Source organism: Leguminivora glycinivorella, chromosome 6 (assembly GCF_023078275.1).
Source record: "Leguminivora glycinivorella isolate SPB_JAAS2020 chromosome 6, LegGlyc_1.1, whole genome shotgun sequence".
Taxonomy (NCBI): Eukaryota; Metazoa; Arthropoda; class Insecta; order Lepidoptera; family Tortricidae; genus Leguminivora; species Leguminivora glycinivorella.
Genome location: NC_062976.1, coordinates 2,114,591 through 2,133,320, shown reverse-complemented (window position 1 = coordinate 2,133,320; position 18,730 = coordinate 2,114,591). Strand labels below are relative to the sequence as shown.

General features: G+C 36.6%; 1 protein-coding gene across 1 annotated transcript in view; it reads left to right on the top strand.

Moving 5' to 3' along the window:
- LOC125226931 (laminin subunit alpha-2-like) overlaps nucleotides 1–18,730 on the top strand; it is a 162,876-nt gene that overhangs the window by 111,579 nt on the left and 32,567 nt on the right. The window lies entirely within an intron of this gene.

Here is an 18,730-nt window from a genome sequence, read left to right as displayed (position 1 = left end):
TCCGTAGTTTTCAGTATTTTTCTCAAAAACTACTGAAGCTATCAAGTTCAAAACAATTTTCCTAGAAAGTCTTTATAAAGTTCTACTTTTGTGATTTTTTTCATATTTTTTAAACATATGGTTCAAAAGTTAGAGGGGGGGGACGCACTTTTTTTTTTCTTTAGGAGCGATTATTTCCGAAAATATTAATATTATCAAAAAACGATCTTAGTAAACCCTTATTCATTTTTAAATACCTATCCAACAATATATCACATGTTGGGGTTAGAATGAAAAAAAATATCAGCCCCCACTTTACATGTAGGGGGTACCCTAATAAAACATTTTTTCCATTTTTTATTTTTGCACTTTGTGGGCGTGATTGATATACATATTGGTACTAAATTTCAGCTTTCTAGTGCTAACGGTTACTGAGATTATCCGCGGACGGACGGACGGACGGACGGACGGACGGACGGACGGACAGACAGACATGGCGAAACTATAAGGGTTCCTAGTTGACTACGGAACCCTAAAAACGATCTTAGTAAAAGTAAACCCTTATTCATTTTTAAATACCTATCCAACAATATATCATACGTTGGGGTTGGAATGAAAAAAAAAATCAGCCCCCACTTTACATGTAGGGGGTACCCTAATAAAACATTTTTTTCCATTTTTTATTTTTGCACTTTGTTGGCGTGATTGATACATTGGTACCAAATTTCAGCTTTCTAGTGCTTACGGTTACTGAGATTATCCGCGGACGGACGGACAGACAGACAGACAGGGGGAAACTATAAGGATTCCTAGTTGACTACGGAACCCTAAAAAACATTCAGTCGAATTGAGAACCTCCTACTTTTTTTGAAGTCGGTTAAAAAAACAACCTTTATTGCCGGCCGGCAAACGGCTAACCGATTGAAACAGAAACATAAATGAAAAGAGAGGGCGAACGGCGACACCTGTGTGTCGGCGATTTCAAAGGTAAGCGCACGTGCACCCGATCTCGCTACCTACGCCCAGGTGCGGGCGCGGCTTTCGACCTTCGCGCCGTGCAATAGAATTTAATGTCGGCTGCTCGTGTGCGGTCTGTTTGTTTTATAGAGTGGCGGCATTTTCAACATCAAAGGGTGAGCCTATTTTGTGCAAAATTCTGTTATATCAATAACTTCTTACGTCACTAGATTATCGACTTTGAATGTCGAGTATATTTATAGTATCATCACTTTATTTCAGTGTACGAATTTCGTATGTGTTAAAAATCATTGTTCTAGCTTCATAAACCAGGAGGAAATAATGGAGAGCGTTTATATGTCTTGTTTTGCCTTAATTCAATATCATCACATATTTTTGTTGCTGATAAAATAATACATCCTATATATCAAGGCCTTGTAGCTCGGCGAAAGAATCGTGATCGCGGAGTGCGCCGGCACTGATTATAATTATTTTGTCCAGTTATTATAATAACCTATACAAAAAGTACCGATAGAATAGGTATTCTAATCTATATCTGCATAGAACTATTTAAAACAAACCACAAAAGTTCATAGTTGATCGTTATTGGTACAGTCAGCAACTCAGCTGTGAATACAGATAAAGTGCCAAATATATGTATACACATACCTTAATGTACCAAGTACCAACACTTGTACAGGAAATAAAATACTCTATACATATTTTTGGCACTTTGTCTTGCCAGCTGTGTTGTTGACTGTACACGATCTAAAAAGGAGCCGAACGGTTATTATAATTACGCGGCGACTTGCGTAGTCGGCGGCCGCGCGATACATAGTGCTGTCTCTGTTCAGGCCCCGTAGCCGAATGCCATTTCTCCGACGCGAAACGAAAACGAAACGCAGACTGGCTCTGTCGCGCCAATACGCAAGAGCGATAGAGATAGATATCTACTAGCGTTTCATTTCGTGAGCGTTTGTGCCATTCGGCTACGCACCCTGTTCTCACTGCCACGAATTTGAAGAACAATATTGCTGTCTCTCTCAATCTTTAGGCCTCATTCATATATTACGTCATACTAAATGTGACAATCCATGTTAAAGGATTAAAAAAGCGTGACATTGGGGGGTCCAAATAGTAGTCCATAAACCACGTCTTTGACCAACGTGAGTGATATCTCTGTCACTCTTTACGTCTTTACTAACAGAAATTTAAATAACAATAGTGCTATCTCTGTCACTCTTTACTAACAGAAATTTAAATAACAAAAATGCTATCTCTGTCACTCTTTACTACCAGGAACTTAAATTATTATAGTGCTATCTCTATTCTCTGTCACTCTTTACTATCAGGAACTTAAATTGTTATAGTGCTATCTCTGTCACTCTTTACTACCAGGACCTTAAATTATTATAGTGCTATCTCTGTCACTCTTTACTGTGTGCGGAAGTGCACATACCACGAGTTTGACTAACATGAGTGCTATCTCTATCACTCTTTACTACCAGGAACTTTAATTATGATAGTGCTATCTCTGTCACTCTTTACTACCAGGAACATAAATTTTATTATTACAATGCTATCTCTGTCACTCTTTACTACCAGGAACTTAAATGATTATAGTGCTATCTCTGTCACTCTTTACTGTGTGCGGGAAGTGCACATACCACGAGTTTGACTAACATGAGTGCTATCTCTGTCACTCTTTACTACCAGGAACTTAAATGATTATAGTGCTATCTCTGTCACTCTTTACTTCTAGGAACTTAAATATTTTTTTCGGTTTCGGTTTTGGTCTTGGTTTCGGTGTCGGTTTTGGTGTAGGTTTCGGTCTCGGTTTCGGTTTCGATTTCGGTTTTCGTTTCCATTCCCGTTTCGGTTTCCGTTTTCGTTTTCAGTTTTGTTTTTGTTTAAACTAACAGAACTAAAACTAAAACCAAAACCAAAACCAAACCAGAAACGGGAAACCGAACACGGGAAACCGGATATCGGATACCGTATATCGGATGCTGGTTACCGGTTACTGTCTACCGTTTACCGGATACCGGTTACCGTCTACCGGTTACCGGTCACCGTTTACCGGATACCGGTTAACGGTCATTGGTTACTGGTTACCGGTCACCGAATACCGGAGACCCGTCACCGGTTACCGGTTACCGGATACCGGTTACCGGATACCGTTTACCGGATACCGGTTACCGGATACCGGTTACCGGATACCGGTTACCGGATACCGGATACCGGTTACCGGATACCGGTTACCGGATACCGGATACCGGATACCGGTTACCGGATACCGGATACCGGATACCGGATACCGGATACCGGTTACCGGTTACCGGATACCGGTTACTGGGTACCGGTTACAGGATACCGGTTACCGGATACCGGTTACCGGATACCGGTTACCGGATACCGGTTACCGGATACCGGGTACCGGTTACCGGATACCGGATACAGGATACAGGATACCGGATACCGGTTACCGGTTACCGGTTACCGGTTACCGGTTACCGGTTACCGGTTACCGGGTACCAGATACCAGAAACCAGGTTTTGATTTCTGGTTTCTCATGTTACAACGTGTATAGATTAGTCGATACCAAGTCGGACACTTCCGATTAGGCGATTTCGGCTCGCATTGTTACGCAGCATTCGAGTGTTGAGTTTCTCACACATGAGGCCCCTAATAAAATTTGTACCACTCATATTATTGATTTGACTCTCGCAACACAAACACCTCATGCCCACACAAATACACACAAAATAAAATCATTCACAAACTTCAAATCATTCAAAAACTCAACAGTCACACGCGCTCCTCGCGGTCCTCTAAGAACTCCCTCGCGAGAGTCGACACTTCAAAATGAAGCGACATCGCATCGGCTCATCATCCACAAATCCGAAAAGATCCACCGATAAATTTGTACCGGAAAGACCTCACCGCGACAATGTCATATTACCCAAATTACTTCAAAAATCCTCTGAAAGTGAAACAGTTCATTAGGTTTACCGTAAGAGTGAGTGAGACAGACACGCACTGTGCTTCAAATTTGCCTCGCCAAAATACGTTACACACGACTCGAAAGAATACAGTCTTAAGCGCCGCAAGCTTTCATACATATTACGTTGTTGTGATCCAAGCATCTCGTCAAGCTCGATAGGTACTATTATTGAGCTAACGACTTGACCAGTTTAACGTGACCTATCGGACTAATTGATTTGTATGACTTTTGTCACTTGTAATAAGGGAGCTCTCTTATACTGGACGGTGAAATATTTGTTATCGAAGCGTTTTGAAAACGCGGCGCCCTTGATATCGCAGAGCGAAACACGTGTTGACGACTCGCCGCCCGTTCCCGCTACTACTATACTAGCTATACCTACTCTGTGCACGACCTTATTCTGCAGGTAATAACGTTCATATTAAAGCGCAAGTAAGAAAAATATCAATTAAGTAATGAATCTTACATATTTGTTGTTTAATTGATTTCGTATAGTACTAAGAATATATTAACGGCAAAATTTACCATCTTTCAATTTAGTTAGGTATTTTTCCTTTCCTAAAATTATCAATATTTAAGATTTTGAACAAGCGCCAAAAGTATTGGTATAAGTTTTAATAATTTATCAACACACGTAATATTATATTCATAATAAATTGCAGGATTACGGTTAACAATATTTTCTAGTGAAATACGCCTGAAAATGTGTAACTTACTAAACCTTCTTTATAAATGATAGTTCTGTATGAATTATTTATAAAAATTAGATGTTTTTATATGAAATGCAGGTGTCACAACATAATACAAGCACTTTTTCCGGATTACATTTAATACTTTAGTTATAAAATCAAAAAATATTCAAAGTTCGTTTTTATTTTTTTTTAAATTGAATCAGAACCCTAATTTGATTAATAATTTGTATTTTAACTATCACTAATGATACTTTATACGACAGAAAAAGAAAATTACGGTTATCGAATTATGTCCAGGTCAAGCTATTTTTCCTGGTCTAATAGTATTTACAGTGATGTTTAGGAGATATTAAGCCAAAATAAACCAAATCACTCAGACTTTTTCTTATCATTTATTATTCTTTCCAATGAAAAATATATATAAGTAGACATACAATATGTACATTTAGGGTAAACTCGCCTCATTCGGTGACACACCTAATTTGGTGAAACAACCAAAAATCGTCTTTCGGAATAGTGCTTCAAAGCTTGTATCACCGAATTAGGCGTAGACCAGGAAAAATAGCTTGACCTGGACATAATTCGATAACCGTAATTTTCTTTTTCTGTCGTATAAAGTATCATTAGTGATAGTTAAAATACAAATTATTAATCAAATTAGGGTTCTGATTCAATTTAAAAAAAAATAAAAACGAACTTTGAATATTTTTTGATTTTATAACTAAAGTATTAAATGTAATCCGGAAAAAGTGCTTGTATTATGTTGTGACACCTGCATTTCATATAAAAACATCTAATTTTTATAAATAATTCATACAGAACTATCATTTATAAAGAAGGTTTAGTAAGTTACACATTTTCAGGCGTATTTCACTAGAAAATATTGTTAACCGTAATCCTGCAATTTATTATGAATATAATATTACGTGTGTTGATAAATTATTAAAACTTATACCAATACTTTTGGCGCTTGTTCAAAATCTTAAATATTGATAATTTTAGGAAAGGAAAAATACCTAACTAAATTGAAAGATGGTAAATTTTGCCGTTAATATATTCTTAGTACTATACGAAATCAATTAAACAACAAATATGTAAGATTCATTACTTAATTGATATTTTTCTTACTTGCGCTTTAATATGAACGTTATTACCTGCAGAATAAGGTCGTGCACAGAGTAGGTATAGCTAGTATAGTAGTAGCGGGAACGGGCGGCGAGTCGTCAACACGTGTTTCGCTCTGCGATATCAAGGGCGCCGCGTTTTCAAAACGCTTCGATAACAAATATTTCACCGTCCAGTATAAGAGAGCTCCCTTATTACAAGTGACAAAAGTCATACAAATCAATTAGTCCGATAGGTCACGTTAAACTGGTCAAGTCGTTAGCTCAATAATAGTACCTATCGAGCTTGACGAGATGCTTGGATCACAACAACGTAATATGTATGAAAGCTTGCGGCGCTTAAGACTGTATTCTTTCGAGTCGTGTGTAACGTATTTTGGCGAGGCAAATTTGAAGCACAGTGCGTGTCTGTCTCACTCACTCTTACGGTAAACCTAATGAACTGTTTCACTTTCAGAGGATTTTTGAAGTAATTTGGGTAATATGACATTGTCGCGGTGAGGTCTTTCCGGTACAAATTTATCGGTGGATCTTTTCGGATTTGTGGATGATGAGCCGATGCGATGTCGCTTCATTTTGAAGTGTCGACTCTCGCGAGGGAGTTCTTAGAGGACCGCGAGGAGCGCGTGTGACTGTTGAGTTTTTGAATGATTTGAAGTTTGTGAATGATTTTATTTTGTGTGTATTTGTGTGGGCATGAGGTGTTTGTGTTGCGAGAGTCAAATCAATAATATGAGTGGTACAAATTTTATTAGGGGGCCTCATGTGTGAGAAACTCAACACTCGAATGCTGCGTAACAATGCGAGCCGAAATCGCCTAATCGGAAGTGTCCGACTTGGTATCGACTAATCTATACACGTTGTAACATGAGAAACCAGAAATCAAAACCTGGTTTCTGGTATCTGGTACCCGGTAACCGGTAACCGGTAACCGGTATCCGGTATCCTGTATCCTGTATCCTGTATCCTGTATCCGGTATCCGGTAACCGGTATCCGGTAACCGGTATCCGGTAACCGGTATCCGGTAACCGGTATTTGGTATCCGGTAACCGGTATCCGGTAACCGGTATCCGGTAACCGGTATCCGGTAACCGGTAACCGGTATCCGGTATCCAGTAACCGGTATCCGGTAACCGGTAACCGGTGACGGGTCTCCGGTATTCGGTGACCGGTAACCGGTAACCAGTAACCAATGACCGTTAACCGGTATCCGGTAAACGGTGACCGGTAACCGGTAGACGGTAACCGGTATCCGGTAAACGGTAGACAGTAACCGGTAACCAGCATCCGATATACGGTATCCGATATCCGGTTTCCCGTGTTCGGTTTCCCGTTTCTGGTTTGGTTTTGGTTTTGGTTTTAGTTTTAGTTCTGTTAGTTTAAACAAAAACAAAACTGAAAACGAAAACGGAAACCGAAACGGGAATGGAAACGAAAACCGAAATCGAAACCGAAACCGACACCGAAACCTACACCAAAACCGACACCGAAACCAAGACCAAAACCGAAACCGAAAAAAATATTTAAGTTCCTAGAAGTAAAGAGTGACAGAGATAGCACTATAATCATTTAAGTTCCTGGTCGTAAAGAGTGACAGAGATAGCACTCATGTTAGTCAAACTCGTGGTATGTGCACTTCCCGCACACAGTAAAGAGTGACAGAGATAGCACTATAATCATTTAAGTTCCTGGTAGTAAAGAGTGACAGAGATAGCACTGTAATAATAAAATTTATGTTCCTGGTAGTAAAGAGTGACAGAGATAGCACTATCATAATTAAAGTTCCTGGTAGTAAAGAGTGATAGAGATAGCACTCTTGTTAGTCAAACTCGTGGTATGTGCACTTCCCGCACACAGTAAAGAGTGACAGAGATAGCACTATAATAATTTAAGGTCCTGGTAGTAAAGAGTGACAGAGATAGCACTATAACAATTTAAGTTCCTGATAGTAAAGAGTGACAGAGAATAGAGATAGCACTATAATAATTTAAGTTCCTGGTAGTAAAGAGTGACAGAGATAGCATTTTTGTTATTTAAATTTCTGTTAGTAAAGAGTGACAGAGATAGCACTATTGTTATTTAAATTTCTGTTAGTAAAGACGTAAAGAGTGACAGAGATATCACTCACGTTGGTCAAAGACGTGGTTTATGGACTACTATTTGGACCCCCCAATGTCACGCTTTTTTAATCCTTTAACATGGATTGTCACATTTAGTATGACGTAATATATGAATGACGCCTAAAGATTGAGAGAGACAGCAATATTGTTCTTCAAATTCGTGGTAGTGAGAACAGGGTGCGTAGCCGAATGGCACAAACGCTCACGAAACGAAACGCTAGTAGATATCTATCTCTATCGCTCTTGCGTATTGGCGCGACAGAGCCAGTCTGCGTTTCGTTTTCGTTTCGCGTCGGAGAAATGGCATTCGGCTACGGGGCCTGAACAGAGACAGCACTATGTATCGCGCGGCCGCCGACTACGCAAGTCGCCGCGTAATTATAATAACCGTTCGGCTCCTTTTTAGATCGTGTACAGTCAACAACACAGCTGGCAAGACAAAGTGCCAAAAATATGTATAGAGTATTTTATTTCCTGTACAAGTGTTGGTACTTGGTACATTAAGGTATGTGTATACATATATTTGGCACTTTATCTGTATTCACAGCTGAGTTGCTGACTGTACCAATAACGATCAACTATGAACTTTTGTGGTTTGTTTTAAATAGTTCTATGCAGATATAGATTAGAATACCTATTCTATCGGTACTTTTTGTATAGGTTATTATAATAACTGGACAAAATAATTATAATCAGTGCCGGCGCACTCCGCGATCACGATTCTTTCGCCGAGCTACAAGGCCTTGATATATAGGATGTATTATTTTATCAGCAACAAAATGATGTGATGATATTGAATTAAGGCAAAACAAGACATATAAACGCTCTCCATTATTTCCTCCCTGGTTTATGAAGCTAGAACAATGATTTTTAACACATACGAAATTCGTACACTGAAATAAAGTGATGATACTATAAATATACTCGACATTCAAAGTCGATAATCTAGTGACGTGAGAAGTTATTGATATAACAGAATTTTGCACAAAATATAGACGGAGAGCTGGCAGGATTTTGGAGTAGGTCCTTGAGGCAACCTGGAAAGGTGCTCAGATGCTTCTCTGATCATAGCCAACATCAGGTCTGCAAGTCTGGCAGCTGGGGAGCGGGGCTTTATCGAGCTATGAATTTTTGAAGATTTAATTTTTTGAGGCCCAAAAAAGGTGTTTGAGGCAACCTGGAATTATTAAAAAGTGAAAATAGAGTTCCTCAGAAGTCGCATAGTATTTATGCCAGATCATTTGGCCGGGTCCTTCACCGTGCCAGAACGGTACAAAGTGGTAAAAAAAAAAATTCCAAAAAAGGTTCTTGAGGCAGTCTGTCATTTTTACCAGTGAAAGATGAGGGTCTAAATAGCCATGGAAAAATAATGCCATGACATGAGGTGGGGTCCGTACCCTGCCATTCGATCTTGAAAGTCAATTTTTTAGTTTTTCGTAAATAACTCGTAAACGGTGGCCCGCAGCAAAAAAATATGTTAAACAGAAAATATCTACATAAAATTTCCTACAAGAAAGGTTATGTACGTTTTTTCGATAGGATCAATATATAAATGGATAATTTAGTAAGAAAGTTTTTTTAATCGATTACATGCTCCGTTTTTCGTCAATACCTCGTAAACGGTGGCCCACAGCAAAAAAATATGTTAAACAGAAAATATCTACATAAAATTTCCTATAAGAAAGGTTATATAAGTTTTTTCGCTAGGGTCAATTTTTTAGTTGGAAAGTATTTTTAAATAGATATTTGGGCCGTTTTTGTTGATAACTCAAAAACGGTGGCTCACAGCCAAAAATAATGTTAGACAGAATTAATCTACATAAAATTTCCTACAAGAAAGGTTCTATAAGATTTTTCTCTAGGATCAATATTTTAGTTGGAAAGTATTTTTAAATAGATTTCATGGGCAGTTTTTTGTTGATAACTCGAAATCGGTGGATCACAGCCAAAAATAATGTTATATAGAATTAATCTACATAATATTTCCCACAAGAAAGGTTCTATAACATTTTTCGCTAGAATCAATATTTTAGTTAGAAAGTATTTTTAAATAGATTACATGGGCCGTTCTTTGTTAATAACTCGAAATCGGTGGCTCACAGCCAAAACTAATGTTACACAGAATTTATCTACATAATATTTCCTACAAGAAAGGTTCTATAACATTTTTCGCTAGAATAAATATTTTAGTTGGAAATTATTTTTAAATAGATTTCATGGGACGTTTTTTGTTAATAACTCGAAATCGGTGGCTCACAGCCAAAACTAATGTTACACAGAATTAATCTTCATAATATTTCCTACAAGAAAGGTTCTATAATATTTTTCGCTAGGATCAATATTTTAGTTGGAAAGTATATTTAAATAGATTTCATGGGCCGTTTTTTGTAAATACCTCGTAAACGGTGGCCTACAGCTAAATAAAATGTTGACGAGAAAAAATCTACATAAGATTCCCTACAAGAAAAGTTCTATACGTTTTTTCGCTAGAATCAATATTTTAGTTGGAAAGTATTTTTAAATGGGCCGCTTTTTGTTGATAACTCAAAAACGGTGGCTCACAGCAAAAAGTAATGTTATACAGAATTAATCGTCATAATATTTCCTACAAGAAAGGTTCTATAAGATTTTTCGCTAGGATCAATATTTTAGTTGGAAAATATTTTTAAATAGATTTCATAGGCCGTTTTTTGTAAATGCCTCGTAAACGGTGGCCCACAGCTAAATAAAATGTTCACGAGAATAAAATCTACATACAATTTCCTATAAGAAAGGTTGTATACGTTTTTTCGTTAGGATCAGAAATTATTACCAGAAATAATATTAAACAGAAATAATCTATATAATATTTGCTACAAGAAACGTTATGTAAGATTTTTCGTTAGGATCAATATTTTAGTAGGACAGTATTTTAAATAGATTACACGAGCCGTTTTTTGCAAACAACTCGAAAACGGTGGTCCACAGCTAAATCAATCTTCAACGGGAATAACAAACAAAATTTGCTACAATAAAAGTTTTGTACGTTTTTTCGCTAGGATCAATAATATTTAAATAGATTTATTTATTTATTTACACAAAGAAAATTACACAGTATGACAGTATACAAAACTAAAGCACCGTGAATTTTAAATAAACATTACAACAAGTAACACAAAATTAAATATTAAATAAACAGCAAAATCAAAACATTACATACCAAAACATAACTAATAAATAACAGATGAAGGCCTAGCATCCAATCCCACACAAAACCTCATGCATTCGTCACGTATAAACGCCCATCTGCTCGCAAGAATATCAACATTAGGTGCCACGTCTAAAAACTCATTCACTATTTGCAGTGCACGAACTAGCGGTGACTTGCGGCAAAACACGGTTCGAGCGGCCGGCACCACCAGTAGGGGTGCCTACATTCACGAAAAGCATATTTCGTCACAGGGGGAACAAATAGACGTACCAGCTGGGATACTAAAACAAGGCAATCTGACTCCCCTTCAAAATACCACATGCATCAGACATCAGCACGACATTACGCCTAACTTCTAACGAGAAGAAACCCAACGTCCCCAAAAGGAATTTTGTTGGGTACAAGAATCGGTAATACCCGTACATTTTTTTATAAAAGAAACGCAAAAATGTTTTTTGGACCTTTTCGAGCAGCAGGATGTAGGGCGCTTCATGGGGATTCCAAACGGCTGAGGCTGTCTCAAGCTTACTTCTCACGAGGGCAGTATAAAGAAGCTTTATGTCCCTAGGATCGTCAAATTCTTTGGCGTTGCGGACAACAAACCCAAGCCTGCGGTAACAGTCTGCAGCAAGCATTGTCATGTGCTCATGAAAGTTAAGGTGGGAACCTAAAACAACCCCCAAGTCCCGTATCGATGTGACACGGGCGATGGGTTTCCACCCCAGGAGATACTGCCTACACAGGGAACTACGCGCTTTACAAAAAGTAATAACCGCACAGTTGTCAACATTGAACTGAAGTTTCAGAAGTTTGTTTACAAGACTCAATTCATAAATTTATTTATTTAATCTTTAAGAAACAAACGGTCATATACAAGAATGTCTACAATGATACTGTCTACGCTAAAGACCTACAGTTTCCTTAATTAATTATAGATGTGCTAATTTAGATATTACCTATATGTATATTAATATTAAAAAAATTACAAATCAACAACGGAGAAAACTATGACAGTTACACATGGTGTTATAAAATGTAATACTTAATTGTAAGTAAGTACATGGAATCTAGTGGTTTTAAGTAACAATGGCAAATCGTAATACTAATCATTGGAACAATCTCTTCAAAGATGTTATACTCCCGTTAAAAATATCAAAGTCTGTTAGTGTATCACATTTATTAAAAAAGTTGCAAGCGCGTCTAATAAATATATTACGGGCATAACATGTTTTGCTAATAGGGATTGAGAATAATTCCTTTCTGCGACATTTACGTATACGGACACGAGGGACCTTGAGAGAAACCTTTTCAAGTAAGCAAGGGATTTCTAATTTTGAATTTAAAATTTTATAAAGAAACTGTAGTCTGCACAGTCACGCCGATTACTGAGAGGCTGCATTTTATGACGCTGTAGAGAGTTAGTGTAATTAACATAGTGATTACCAGTTCTGAAATCAAGTGATTTTATAAATTTATTTTGGAGCTTTTCAATTCTATTAATAAGAATAGAATGAAAAGGCTTCCAAACGGTGCAAGCAAATTCAAGTCGGCTACGGACATAGCTGTTGTATAATATTTTATAAGTTGATGAATTTTTGAAGGGTTTTCCGACACGTAATATAAAACCTAATTGTTTAAAAGATTTTTTTAAAAGTATTTTCTATATGAGGAATGAATGTCAATTTTGCATCTAGTGTTACACCAAGGTCTCTAATTTCAGATAATCTACTTAACATTTTATCACAAAGTGTATTACGATACTCAATATTGTTCTTTTTTCTTGAGAAACTAATTATATTACATTTATCATTATTTAAAAATAAATTATTGTCCAAGCAATACCTTTCAAAATTTAGTAAATCCTGTTGCAATAGGTCACAGTCAGAAACATTTTTGATTACTCTAAAAATTTTAGTATCATCAGCATACAGTAATATGTTTGAATATTGTATATACTCTGTGATATCGTTTATATATAACATAAATAGTAAGGGGTCCAAGTGAGAGCCCTGTGGTACCCCAGAAGTTATAGATTTGTATTGTGATGTATATCCAGACAAAACAACAGCCTGAGTCCTATTTTCTACATAGGATTTTATCCAGCGAAACAGATCGCCATGTATACCGAGTCGCCGAGTCGCATAAACCCGATCAATATCACTTTGTAAAGATTGTAAGTCAGAATCTTCCTGGACCCTGTAAATTAGTTTCAGGTCGTCAGCATAGAGTAGGCATTGCGCATGCTCAGGCACCAAGGCCAGATCATTGACCATAACACCAAAGAGCAGAGGACCCAGAATAGAACCCTGACTGACCCCGGAACGGGTGGGGTAGGCACTCGACACAAAGCATCCGTGCTGCAGATATTGCCATCTATCACGTAGATAACTAGCAAAAAGGCAAAGCAGTTTTGGCGAGAAACCAATGCTGCATAATTTGCTTAAGAGTACGTCGTTATCTACGCGATCAAAGGCTTTTTTGAAATCAAAGTACAGCACGTCCACCTGCATCCCTCTATCTAAGTAGCGCGAAACGGAATCAACCAAGGTTAAGTTAAGAGGCCTTATTCCTAAAGAAGAGCGTTTTTTGCAAAATGTAACATTTTTCATTCAAAACTATAAAGAAACTATACTACTATATTATTAAAAAAACTGACAATGTTCCTAAATTTAAGATTTATTTGAAATGGTGGATAAATAACCTTCCGTATCTTCCCCATTTTTTCGATAATAATATTAGATAATTTTTAAGAAAAAAAAAACCGTCGCCTTTCGGGTTCTGGTGAAAGCTACTTGCGAATGTTGGATTATGTAGAAATGTGTAAGTATTTTTTAAAACTGCTTTTAATGCTTTAATTATTAGATGGAAACACAAATGAATATACGTATAACGTTAAGGTTTGAGGAGTTTCCTCAATTCCTCATGAATCCGATTATATTATAAGAAATCGAAGCTTGACAAACTTTGACTTCAAAACATATGCTTAACAAACATAACTAAATAAATGTCACTGTTCTGAACTTAAATGCATGCTTTTCTTACAAAAATACCAAAGTCACTATGAGTGTGCCGTTCAGGTTTGAGGAGTTTGGTTCTGGCCATCATCAGCAGTTCCACTGCACCAAATGTCACTGTTCTGGACGAAAGTGCATGCTGTTCTTATAAAAATACCAAAGTCACTATAAGTATGCCGTTCAGATTTGAGGAGTTCGGTTCTGACCATCATCAGAAATTCCACTGCACCAAATGTCACTGTTCTGGATGAAAGTGCATGCTGTTCTTATAAAAATGGCAAAGTCACTATAAGCGTGCCGTTCAGATTTGAGGAGTTTGGTTCTGGCCATCATCAGCAGTTCCACTGCACCAAATGTCACTGTTCTGAACGAAAGTGCATGATGTTCTTATAAAAATACCAAAGTCACTATAAGCGTGCCGTTCAGATTTGAGGAGTTCGGTTCTGACCATCATCAGAAATTCCACTGCACCAAATGTCACTGTTCTGGACGAAAGTGCATGCTGTTCTTATAAAAATGGCAAAGTCACTATAAGCGTGCCGTTCAGATTTGAGGAGTTTGGTTCTGGCCATCATCAGCAGTTCCACTGCACCAAATGTCACTGTTCTGGACGAAAGTACATGCTGTTCTTATAAAAATACCAAAGTCACTATAAGCGTGCCGTTCAGATTTGAGGAGTTCGGTTCTGACCATCATCAGAAATTCCACTGCACCAAATGTCACTGTTCTGTACGAAAGTGCATGCTGTTCGTATAAAAATACCCAAGTCACTATAAGCGTGCCGTTCAGATTTGAAGAGTTCCGTTCTGGCCATCATCAGCAGTTCCACTGCACCAAATGTCACTGTTCCGTACCTAAATGCATGCTGTTCCTTTATTAACACAAAAATCACCATATGTATGCCTTTCAGATTTGAGGAGTTCCCTCGATTTCTCCAGGATCCCATCATCAGAACTGGGTTCTGAGAAAAATGGGACCAATCTGTATGTATATACATTCAATCAAAAAAAAATTTTCAAAATCGGTCCAGGAACGACGGAGATATCGAGGAACAAACATAAAAAATAAAAAAAATAAAAAAACATACAGACGACTTGATAACCGTCCTTCTTGAGATATGAGGCGACGGTTAAAAAGAGGTTTTACATTATGTATTTTTCCTTTGATTCCTGCCTTTATTGTAATTCTTAAATAATATTATCCTAAAGTAGAACTTCTTTTTGACATGTAAGAAAAAAAACCGGCCAAGTGCGAGTCGGACTCGCCCACCGAGGGTTCCGTACAAACTTTCTTTCAAACTACCTAGTAAAAATAATCTCATATTTTCATATAACTCTAATGACTTGACTAGAAGACAAAAGTATAGGCACTAATGAGTATTATTGTGTATAGCGCCATCTCCCGGTCAATTTGCTAACTAATTTGCGCGACCTGGTTTTTCAGGGATAATTCTTTATAATGTTAACTGATTTAAACAGTTTTTACTTTATTGGACAGAAGATGGTTAACGTAACGTCTCGTATTAATTTGACGTACGATATGCATCCGCAAGGGTAGGTAAATTGAAAGTAAAAATCTGAAAAGTTTTTTGTGAATTAAAAAAAAAGTATTCAAAATACAAACACGATTATATTTTTCCTGTAATATTTAGCATAAAACAAATGTTTACTAAAATTTTCATAATTTTTCGTTGGTAAACTTCGGAGATAAGGGGGGGGGGAACGGTATTTTTTTTTTTACATTTTCCTTCAAAATTAATTTTTTTTCCACAAGAAAAAAATTATAAAAAATAGCTTATTTACGTTCAATTTGAGCTCTTTCCAACGATACCCCACTTGACCTAGTAACTTGAAATTTACAGTTTGCCCCCCTTTCATTTTGGCCATTTTCTACAATTAAAATTAATATATTTAAAAAAATTATACTTTCAATTATACCTTCTATTTGTAGAGGTTCACAATGTTCACAACTATTCCAAATTTCAAGTTGATAGCATTAGTAGTTCTCGAGATATTTAGGAATGTGACAGACGGACAGACAGACGGACAGAGTCGCACCATAAGGGTTCCTGTTGTACCTTTTTGGTACGGAACCCTAAAAATTATACATATAGGACATACCTTTCTGTCGACAGACATTTTGGCAACGCGTATGTGCCGCTGTTTGAATTGCAAGCGTCCATAGGTTACGGTGACCGATTTACATCAGGCGGACCGTATGCTTGTTTGCCACCGACGTAGTATAAAAAAAAATTCAGATTTTCAAATTTGGTTCCGATTGATTAAGTTTTAGAGGACGAAATAGTCGAGAGTGGCACTTCGATTGTTTTCTATAAACCTAGTTAATAAATAACAAAGTGTATATTTAACAAATATTCCCTATTCGAAAGGGGGACATTTCCATTTTAGCATTTTCGCTCCTGTTGTCTCTTAACAAACTACGTAAAGAAGAAATTTTTGTATTCAAATTTGAAGATCATTTGTTTGGATTCTGTTCTGAATTTAAATATATTGGATACATTTCTTTTTAACATTAGGAGTTTAATGGGAGTTTACCTTTATTTGTCAATACACAGAGATAGGTAATAAAAAAGTTTTGTATGTGTAAATTAAGAGGAAAGGTAGTGGGATACATCATTGCTGCATATTAAACGAGTCGATGATAATGTAAGGTTTGATGGCTACTTGAATGTCACGAACCAAGGGTAATTCATTAATGCAAATGAAAATTTACTTTTGTAAGACTAACATGGACACATCTCTTTGTAGTTGACTGTACATTGCAGACCTTACGCGAGCATTTCTTTTTTTTTGACAACAAAAAAATTTTCATTGTTTTAGGAAATTTTAGGTCAATTGTACTCAGAATCACGAGTACTTTCAATCTCAGTGGGAGACAAAAAGTGTCCCAGAATTTCCATACATTTTTGTTACTTTCCTCTTTTGTTACCCTATACAACATGTACGGAAAATGGTAACAAAATAAGAAAAAATTGTATGGGACAATTTTTTTAACTACTAGGATTGAAAAAGCTAGTAATTCTGATTAGAAATAGCATATTTTTTTAAAAAATATCACACTTCATAAAAGTGGCAAAAAAAAAGAAATGCTCACGCCATGGCTTTCGGGGGCGACGGTCGCGCGATGGTCGCGCGACGCATACGAAATCAAACCTTATCGATATGGAAGTAGACGATGCGATGAGACGCGACGGCGACGGCCGCGCGACGGTCGCCCCTCGCAAAACGGTTTACATAGACTGTGGCGCCCCTATTAATTTCTACTCTAATGCGGTAAATGTCACCGGTTAAAACTTTGCCTCAAAAAGATTTCAAAAAAAGTTTAAGCGCGGAAATTTAAAAAATTATACCTATATTTGCTCGGATTTATCAAATACCTATGCTTTTCAAATTTCAAAATGAGTTCAGACAAAAGTGATGTGGATGTGGATTTAAACTGTAGTAACCTATAACTGCAGTAGTAACCTTTTCTTATAGGAAATTTTGTGTAGATTTTTTTTCGTGGACATTTTATTTAGCTGTGGGCCACCGTTTACGAGGTATTTACAAACACGGCCCATGAAATCTATTTAAAAATAATTTCCACCTATAATATTGCTCCTAGCGAAAAATCTTATAGAACCTTTCTTGTAGGAAATATTATGTAAATTAATTCTGTATAACATTATTTTTGGCTGTGAGCCACCGTTTTTGAGTTATCAGCAAAAAGCGGCCCATGTAATTTATTTAAAAATACTTTCCAACTAAAATATTGATTCTAGCGAAAAAACGTATAGAACCTTTCTTGTAGGAAATCTTATGTAGATTTTTTCTCGTGAACATTTTATTTAGCTGTGGGCCACCGTTTACGAGGTACTTACAAAAAACGGCCCATGAAATCTATTTAAAAATACTTTCCAACTAAAATATTGATCCTAGCGAAAAATCTTATAGTACCTTTCTTGTCGAAAATATTATGTAGATTAATTCTGTCTAACATTATTTTCGGCTGTGAGCCACCGTTTTTAAGTTATCAACAAAAAACGGCCCATATATCTATTTAAAAATACTTTCCAACTAAAAAATTGATCCTGGCGAAAAAACTTATATAACCTTTCTTATAGGAAATTTTATGTAGATATTTTCTGTTTAACATATTTTCTTGCTGTGGGCCACCGTTTACGAGGTATTGACGAAAAACGGAGCATGTAATCGATTAAAAAAAACTTTCTTACTAAATTATCCATTTATATATTGATCCTATCGAAAAAACGTACATAACCTTTCTTGTAGGAAATATTATGAAGATTAATTCTGTGTAACATTAGTTTTGGCTGTGAGCCACCGATTTCGAGTTATTAACAAAAAACTGCCCATGAAATCTATTTAAAAATAATTTCCAACTAAAATATTGATTCTAGCGAAAAATGTTATAGAACTTTTCTTGTAGGAAATATTATGTAGATAAATTCTGTGTAACATTAGTTTTGGCTGTGAGCCACCGATTTCGAGTTATTAACAAAGAACGGCCCATGTAATCTATTTAAAAATACTTTCTAACTAAAATATTGATTCTAGCGAAAAATGTTATAGAACCTTTCTTGTGGGAAATATTATGTACATTAATTCTGTATAACATTATTTTTGGCT